At 43.0% G+C, this 9,115-nt stretch overlaps 1 long non-coding RNA gene across 1 annotated transcript in view; it reads right to left on the reverse strand.

The window, feature by feature from the left end:
* The window catches only part of LOC145716339 (uncharacterized), a 68,495-nt gene that overhangs the window by 48,130 nt on the left and 11,250 nt on the right, over window positions 1-9,115 (reverse strand). Inside the window, exon 2 of the long non-coding RNA XR_014138964.1 lies at window positions 4,507-4,592. This is a non-coding gene — a long non-coding RNA (uncharacterized LOC145716339). The remainder of the gene's footprint in view (window positions 1-4,506; window positions 4,593-9,115) is intronic.

Here is a 9,115-nt window from a genome sequence, read left to right on the forward strand (position 1 = left end):
CCCCGCGGAAATGAGATTTGCCAGAAAGCCAGGGAGAATCAAGTGGCCATCCTGGGTTTCCCAGAGCCCTGTCTGTTTAATTTACAGGCATTGTCTGTCCATCTTAATTTCTCTGCCACAGGAGCAGAGTGTTGCCATGTCACAAGAATATCAGGATGGCAAAAGTCTGGCTCCAAGGGGTCGCTTTTTGCAGAAGCAGCATGGACTTCATGCACCTGAGCCACAGTCTTTATAAACTCTACAGGAAAGTCAGCAGGGGCATCCCTTAATACTCTGGTTCAGTCCTTTCACTGTGAGCCTCAATTTTGATGACAGCAATTCAGAAGGTAAGGGAGTAATTACAAGTGATAACGTTATACCAGGACATATCAGATTTCTAGGTATTTCAAAGATTTTCTAGAACACTGACAGACCTGTACAAATAAAACATAAAGAGGACCTAGTATCATTTCTTACTTGCCAATACTTCCCGTGTATTTTAACATTATCTAATAAGCCTGGTTAGTTGAACAAATCCTTTGAAATGTCCCAAGGACACTCTGGAAAAAAATCCCAAAGTATTTCCAGGTCCAAAAGACTTCATTTACAATTCGATTTTGATAAGTTTGTCAAAAATACCAACAAGCAAAAAAACAAAAAACAAACAAATAAAAAAACCCAACAACACTTGGTCAAATAGGACCACAGGTCACTGAAACAACAAATTGTCTACTTAACCACTGACAGTTAAAGATTTTGCAAACACAGAAAGTTAAAAGCTGAAAAAGCAAACAAAAAAATAAAACCTTAGCTTTTCTTAACAGAGTTCAGCTTTCTTAAGGAATCAAAGACCTCATAAAGTCACGTAAAATTATCTTGACAATACCCAGAAATTTTGCTCTCCAGGCATATTACTTAAAAGGAAAACAAACAAAAAAACCTTTTACAATCTCTTATTAAAATCAGACCAATAGTCCAAGAAAACTTTGTCCTCTTAGAAAGAAAACTAAGTTCTAATTTTGCACCAACCTACTTCTGATATTAAAATTCATTTTTAATTTCATTTTAATCTTAGCCTGCTTGACCACACATTAAAATTCCTTTTCAAAGAATCCTGTCCCACCAACTGTCTACAGCTTTCACTTCTGCAATCAGATTTTGTCCTATGCTTTTCCTCTTTAGTGTAGTAACTACTATTTCATTATTTTATCTTATTTGGAAATGATCTAAATAATAAATTTCCGTCTTTGGGCGCCTGGGTGGCTCAGTTGGGTAAGCGACTGCCTTCGGCTCAGGTCATGATCCTGGAGTCCCTGGATCGAGTCCCGCATCGGGCTACCTGCTCGGCAGGGAGTCTGCTTCTCCCTCTGACCCTCCAGACCCTCCCCCCTCTCATGCTCTCTCTCTGTCTCTCTCAAATAAATAAATAAAATCTTTCAAAAAAATAAAAATAAAAAAAAAATAAATTTCCGTCTTTGATTTAACTTAGCAAGACTCTAAAGTTTCAAGTTACCAAAAGTTTTGGAAAGCTATTTTTAAGTACATGTATCCTAAAATATAATTGTCTCTGAAAAGTTTATGGGTATACTCTTATTCCACTTACGTCTAAATCATTCACTCCCAGAAGTATGTTTAGATTACCCATGAAAACTTCATGAGACATCAGACAAAAATCAGCCATTGCTCCAGTATTTTTGCTGGTAAATTACAAAGAATAACATGAATGTAACTGATGAGGGAACAGAAGGCAAGCTGAGGACAAAGCAGAAGCTGACACCCCACAACCCCCACCCGCCCCTTGGGATATATGTGACAGGAAAAACAGTTAACTAATAGAGATCACAGTCCTGCAAGACCTGAATCTCCCTCATTTTACAAATGTTTTGCAATCTACAAGAACAAAGCAATCTATCAATAACCTAGCTTCCAGAAGGAAATGTAAATACAGATTAAATGTCCTTGTAACTTGCAGCCCATTGAGAGATACTTGAAGTGGGCAGAATGTAATGTTCCTCCCGGAAGCTCCCAACTATCTTCATGTTAATGCCTTGCTAGAGGGAAAAAACAACCTTAATTTGACAATGGCAAGGCCTCTGGTATCCCGTGAGTCTTCTTTAACATATGAAAATCCTTTTGAAACCTCCCTTTTTCCTTACCTCCCCCAACCCCATGGTATATAATCAGCCACCCCTCACCACCCTGGGGCAGTAGCTCTTTTTGCCTATAGTCTTGTCCCTGTGCTTTAATAAATCACCATTTTGCACCAAAGACAACTCAAGGGGCGCCTGGGTGGCTCAGTCGTTAAGCATCTGCCTTCGGCTCAGGTCATGATCCCAGGGTCCTGGGATCGAGCCCCACATCGGGCTCCCTGCTCCGCGGGAAGCCTGCTTCTCCCTCTCCCACTCCCTCTGCTTGTGTTCCTGCTCTCACTATCTCTCACTATCTCTCTGTCTGTCAAATAAATAAATGAAATCTTAAAAAAAAAAAAAACAAAGACATCTCAAGAATTCTTTCTTGGTCATTGGCTCCAAACTCCACCCCACTGAACCTTACCTATATTCCAAAACCCATTCAGGTAATTATAATACATAATTTAATTTGTTTAACTGCACTGTATTCATTGTCGATAACTCTAAAGACATGACTATAAACCAACAAACTGAAACTAACTTTAATTTACTGAAGATTATCCCAGGACACGTGAACTTGGAAAACATTTGGGTCAGTTTCTGTGACATCTCTTAGAGTTTTTATGAATAGTTTATATAGTGCCTGTTTGTTTAAGACTATAAAAGAGAGACCTTTTACAAATTGTTGGCAATACCATCTGGAGGTAAACACACATCTGCAACACATTTATAGGAACACATGAACATACAGATGAAAACTGAGACCTCATAGCTTCTGTTTTAAAATCACTGCCATGAACAAAACTCACTCATTATAAAAGTTGGATCTAAATTTGTTTTTCTGGTAGATGGAAAAAGGTACAATTACCTGCCTAGATGGTTAAAGCTTTTTCTACCAGTATTTGTGGAGAAGACACAGGATCTGCATTTGTCCTTGACAAGTCCAGTTCCAAAAGACCTTTCCCCCTTTTGTTTTCTTGATAAGAATTACTGCCTTCAAATTTGCATTTTAAAGAGATAGCCTTGATAAGAGTCTCTGAGACCTGGTAGATCATTTACGTTTCATTTTTTTTTTTGGAAGGGCCAATTGCAGCAACCTTTAATTTTATTTTTTCCAATTAATTTACATTTCAAAGGCAGAGGAGAAAAACACAAGCCCCTCCTAGAAGGAGGTTTGTTCCAGTAAAGGCCAGAGTTTCTACAATGCTTGGGAGCCTTGTGAGATTAAACAGGGAGGTTTTGGAATTGGTAAAAAAAAAAATATTGCTGGGCTTTGAATTGTTCCTGGAGCCACACCTCTGGTCCTGCAAGGACAGGAGTTGTAAAATCATCTTAAGGCCTTTTGCTACAGGTACCTTTGCTCTCTTGAGTTTTTCATTAGCCTTTAGCAATAAATCTTGCAATGAACTATTTTGGAATTTTCAAACCTTTTGGAGCCTGCTACATGGCAATTAAAATAAGTATCCCATTCTGTTTGTTTGCTTTCAAGGGCACTTCTTAAATGATCTTATTTAATGAGAATGTCCCCGACAACTGGCCATTGTAATTCCAGGTTATCTTTGGTAAAATTTTTCCATCTTGTTAGATATTGGCAACTTTCGGGACCATGGTTCTTACACATAAAATAAGCAGGTGTGCTGGAAGGATATAAAACTTCGTCCATCTTCTCACTAGGCCTTTGGGTTCCTCAGGGCCAAACTAATACCTAAAAGGGACATGCCACAGGGCTGGGGGCTGGGGGGTGCTTTACAGTGTACCTCATTGCACGGAAATGTTCTTGATTGGCAGGTAACCTAGTGCCTGTCTAACCCGTCCCATGACCAACTTACCCTATCACGGATTCTTGGAGAGGGTGAGTGCTCTAATAGCCTTTAAATGCTGACCTATGCCCATCAGTGTCTGCGGCTTTATTTTTGGCTTCCAAGATTCCCTTTAGCAGCAAGTGGCCTTTATTTAAAGCAATCCCAGAGGCCTTGCACTGGCCTCAGTCCAAATGAAATCAAACCCAGTCTGGTCCCGGACCCAGGCGAGTTCTTACCTCTGACCCTGTCCAGTCCTCCGGTGACCATGAGCAATTCTCAGTGTGGACTAAATCAGCAGACTTCAGGAAATGGGGAGTGCAGACTAGGCCTGGAAACAGGACTAAGCCAGGAAACCCCAGTTCAAGGAGACTGCCAAATATAACTGTGGAAGGGGTTCTAACATGGAGCTGTGGACTGAACCAAGGGCTAAGGGCTGGCACTCTGCTAGAGCCTCCTGTTACTCTCGAGGGCTCTGTGAACCCTGGGCTGCAAAGCTGATTAGATCTAGAGCTCCAACACAAAAAGACCAGAGCTCAGACCAACAGGAACTCACCAACGGGCCTTGGAAATGGCAAAAAAAGACAGTGAACTCAAACCTGTTTGCAGGGCACCATGTCTCTGTTTCTCTTTGTCCCCAAGTGCTGACAGAAGTTTGCTTTGGATCCCAACGCTGCCACCAAATCTGTTAAAGAACAAAAGTTCAACTGAGTGAATCTGAAGGCTTAATTACCTTTATTAAGCAATTTATGAGGCAGACAGTATCCCATCTGGCAAGTGGAGGGGAGCTCTGAGGAGGTGTACAAAATGGAAGGTTTTTATAGGAAGGAGGATGGGGCAAGAAAGTCATGTGCAAAAGAAAAGAAAGGATTGTTCAAGGCAAGGTCACCTTCCCTTAGTGGGTAAGGGCAAGAGGTCTTATTAGGTGGATGAGACCTCAGGTTCCTTTGGTGGGGGATGAAGAGGGCTCATGTGACAGATCACATCACTGAAGCAGAAAATTCTTGGCTGACCAGTTAAGACAACATTTCTGGGGAAGTCTGAAACTGCAATTAGGTTAGGGGTGAAGCCCCAGGTTGCTGACTTGTCCTAAATGACACCATGTTGGGCCTGTGTTTTTCTTTTTAACAGTTCCCAACTGGGCTAACTGTGTGGTCAAGAGGCCTAGCTGTCAGCCCCTCTTGGCGTTTGACATGCCTTCCTCTCTGAGCTTAATTATCTCTAGGTTTTGGTTGAAAAGTGAGAGAAGTGTGAGCTGTCAGAGGTCACTGAGGGTTAGGCGTAGGGCTGATTTCAACACTGCTGTGTCTCAAAGAGTAGGGTGGCTGGGGGAGAAGGAGAGAGATGGGGCAGAGCTGGGCGTTGGAGCAGTCAAAACACACACAGCATTTACTGATTAAGTTTGTGGTCTTCCAGGAGCACACTTCGGGCATCCCAGAACAATTAGAATAGCAACATCAAAAATCCCTCACTACAGATCGCCATAACAAATAGAGTAATAATGAAAAAGTTTGAGATATTGTGAGAATTACCAAAATATTGTGAGACCCAAAGTGAGCAAATGCTATGGGGAAAATGGCGCCTGCAGACTTGCTTGATGCAGGGTCGCCACAAACCCTCAGTTTGTAAAAAAAAGAAACAACAAAAACACAGTATCTGCAAAGTGCAACCAGACAAGGTGTGTCTGTAAGTATCCCAGGGCCTAGTTTTTGTTAAGCACTCAATGCAAAATAGCTACTTGGGAGGCATGTTCTTATGACTCTTCTACTCCAGAATCCACACTGGCTCCCCGTTGCCTGACACATCAGTTTCCATTTTAAATTCCTCACTGAGGCTGCCTGTTTGTAAATCATCACAATCTAGACCTAATCTACCCCTCAAAATGCACTTCCCCCAATCCCAAACAAACACCCTTTGATTCAAGCAATTTTGTTTTTCCCTCCTTCCTAGGATTCTGGCCTCAGCATTTTGTTTATATTATTCTCCTCATTGGGTTGTTCTGGTTGCACATTTCTACTTTTTGTAGATGGTAGATGATGATAGATAGATACATAGATAGATGATAGATAGATCACTGACAGATAAGAGACTTTAGAGTAAAGCAATCTAATGACACCACATACTCATGGACTCCACTATTGAGAAAGAGACTTGTCCACTCTGGGCCTTAGTGTTTTGATCTCTAAAACTGAGCTACTACTAATAATTTTCCAGTATTTCTGAGTGGGGGAAAGAACCTATTTCAGTACCTAGAACACAGAAATGTCTCAGGTTAGTCGTCTTCGCCCTCCTCCATCACCAATCCCCAACCCTTCCCCTCTGCGGCTGCAGGCTCAGACGGCGTCCCTAATTGCTCCAGGTCATCTGTAATTGACTCTCTCCTGACAGCCCACAGCACTTTTATCTACGCTCTCATTTACTGTCATTCTAGTCCTTCTCAATGCTTACGCTTCATCTCCTCAAATCATCTTCCATTTCCCAGCAGCAAGTGCGGAGATGGGTCCTCCCACTGCCCAGGGCAGGAGGCTGAGCGCTGCACACTGCCACCTGAGCAGGGACGGAAAGGAGGGGGGACCTGTCTTCTCACTCAAGCTCCACGGCTTGTGCTTGCGGAGTCTCCGAACCAGCCGCTTACCTGGGTCTTCTCATTCATTAAATGGAATCCATCCTTATGGAACCTGTCTACTGTACACAGTTGCTGAGGCCATGAGATTTAAAAAAAAAAAAAAGAAGGAAGCATTTTACAAAGAAGTGCATTTTGACATGACCTTCCTTCTGGGATATAGATCAGGACTACTGATAGATGGGAAGCACTGGGGCCTGATCTGTATTCATGCCATTACATCCTGGAAAGTAAGAATGATTGCGAGCCCTCCCTCCCCATATAGGAGGTAAGAAAACAGAAGCTTAGAGATGGTGAGTAACTTTCCAAGATCTGCAGCTAAGGAATGCAAGTTAATCCCAGGGCTGTTGGGCCTCAAAGTCTGTGACAATAGGATGCAGAAAAGGGGAGGTTTTAGGTGAAGAAAAAAATAATATTTTATATTTGGTGAGTGCTCTCACTAAGTTGCATTAATCGTCATGTCTGAACGGCTCTAAAAATATAAATAAGAATGCGTGACAGATAGGGGCGCCTGGGTGGCTCAATCGTTAAGCGTCTGCCTTCAGCTCAGGTCATGATCCCAGGGTCCTAGGATTGAGCCCCGCATCGGGCTCCCTGCTCGGCAGGGAGCCTGCTTCTCCCTCTCCCACTCTCCCTGCTTGTGTTCCTTCTCTCACTGTGTCTCTCTCTGTCAAATAAATAAATAAAAATCTTAAAAAAAAAAAAAAAAAGAATGCGTGACAGATAAACTGAGAGTGGAGGTGGCTTTCTAAATGTTCTAAATGCCCTCTGTGCACGAGCTTCCCACAGGTGCTAATATCAGAAACGGGCAGTGTTGCTCAGACAGGCTACCCCAGGCCATTGTGACATGAGGATTGCTGAATCGTTATGTTCCATTTAAATGCTGCTTACAGTCCAACTGCAACACTAATTTATTTTAACATGAGTGTTTCCATGTAAGGCTATTAGCTAGGTACGTATCTTAGTTGATACACTCATCATCTCTATAAATTATCTCCATTCTGTCTACAACCCCCATCTACCTGTGGGCATCCCTGTTTCAGTCACTAATGGAAACTCTCCCTCTTTTACCACTTTTGACCACTTTGTGGTGGTTTGAGTGCATCCAGAAAAAAGGGAAGAAACTCCATTCCAATCCAGGCGTTCCTTATAACCACTGATTTTAGTGCTTAAAATTCAGTGCTATCATGGCATAATTTACAAGAAATAGAATGTATCCCTCTTAATGGTACACTGTGATTACTGATGAATGTGCGTCCTACTATAAGGTCATCCCAGTCAGGGCGCAGAACATTTCCATCCCCCCCACCGCCCCCACCCCCGGTGGAGCCCCCCTGCCCATGAGGCTCTGTTTCCCTTGCCTTGTCCTCAGGCAGTTAGTGATTTCCAACAGGGGACGTTAGGTTTTCCTACTCTTTATAGAACTTTATATAACTGGACTCATAAGGTATTTGTTCTACTGTGAGCGGCCTTTGCTACGGAGTGGCTCTTGCTCGGGACCCACACCTGCATTTCTGCATCCCCAGGCCTGGATGGCACCCCAGCAGGCTTCTGCTCCGCGACCGGCTGGGGCAGAGAACCTCATGCAAAATCCTCAAGGTGTTTCAAAAATATATACATATAAAAGTGGGGAGGAAGCGGGAATGACAGGTTCCTTGCAGCAGGGAACTTATCACTTCCGCTTCCTTCCCTGCAACGTCTCTCTGTGTGGCAAGGAGCGCAAGGCTGTGCCCCAAAGTGCGTGGGATAAGAAGCAAAGTGAAATCAAAGTATCCCGAAAAAAAACTCAGATTAGAATCTACATGGTGGGGCGCCTGGGTGGCTCAGTTGGTTAAGCAACTGCCTTCGGCTCAGGTCATGATCCTGGAGTCCCGGGATCGAGTCCCGCATCGGGCTCCCTGCTCAGCGGGGAGTCTGCTTCTCCCTCTGACCCTCCTCCCTCTCATGCTCTCTGTCCCTCATTGTCTCTCTCGCAAATAAATAAAATCTTAAAAAAAAAAAAAGAATCTACATGGTGAATTTTATTCTAATTAATATAAATCTAACACTTATCCTGGAACACATGAAGCCAAGCTGGTGACTCACATACACGTCAAAAGGCAAGTTTGTTTTTAATTACATAGAGTTTTAGAACAACAATACTACAGCTGTGAATATTTAATTCACGTATTTCACACGTGTGCACACAGCCACACACCCACACACACAGAGGATATTTTAATAACTCTATGTCCTTATTCTCTTAAATGATTTTTTTTTTAAGATTTTTTATTTATTTATTTGAGAGAGAGAGAATGAGAGAGAGCAAGCACGGGGAGGGGGGAGGGTCAGAGGGAGAAGCAGACTCCCCGCCGAGCAGGGAGCCCGATGCGGGACTCGATCCCGGGACTCCAGGATCATGGCCTGAGCCGAAGGCAGTCGCTTAACCAACTGAACCACCCAGGCACCCTCTCTTAAGATTATATAAGGAATGAATGGTTAGGCTGCTACGTCAGATATTCTGAGTCCAGAGCCTGACTTTTACTCTCTATGGTGTCCCTCAAAACAGAGCCATCTGCCATGGGAGAGCAATAGAAAAGAAAACT

The sequence above is a fragment of the Leptonychotes weddellii genome, chromosome 11, assembly GCF_054177405.1.
Source record: "Leptonychotes weddellii isolate Sample4059 chromosome 11, ASM5417740v2, whole genome shotgun sequence".
Classification (NCBI taxonomy): domain Eukaryota; kingdom Metazoa; phylum Chordata; class Mammalia; order Carnivora; family Phocidae; genus Leptonychotes; species Leptonychotes weddellii.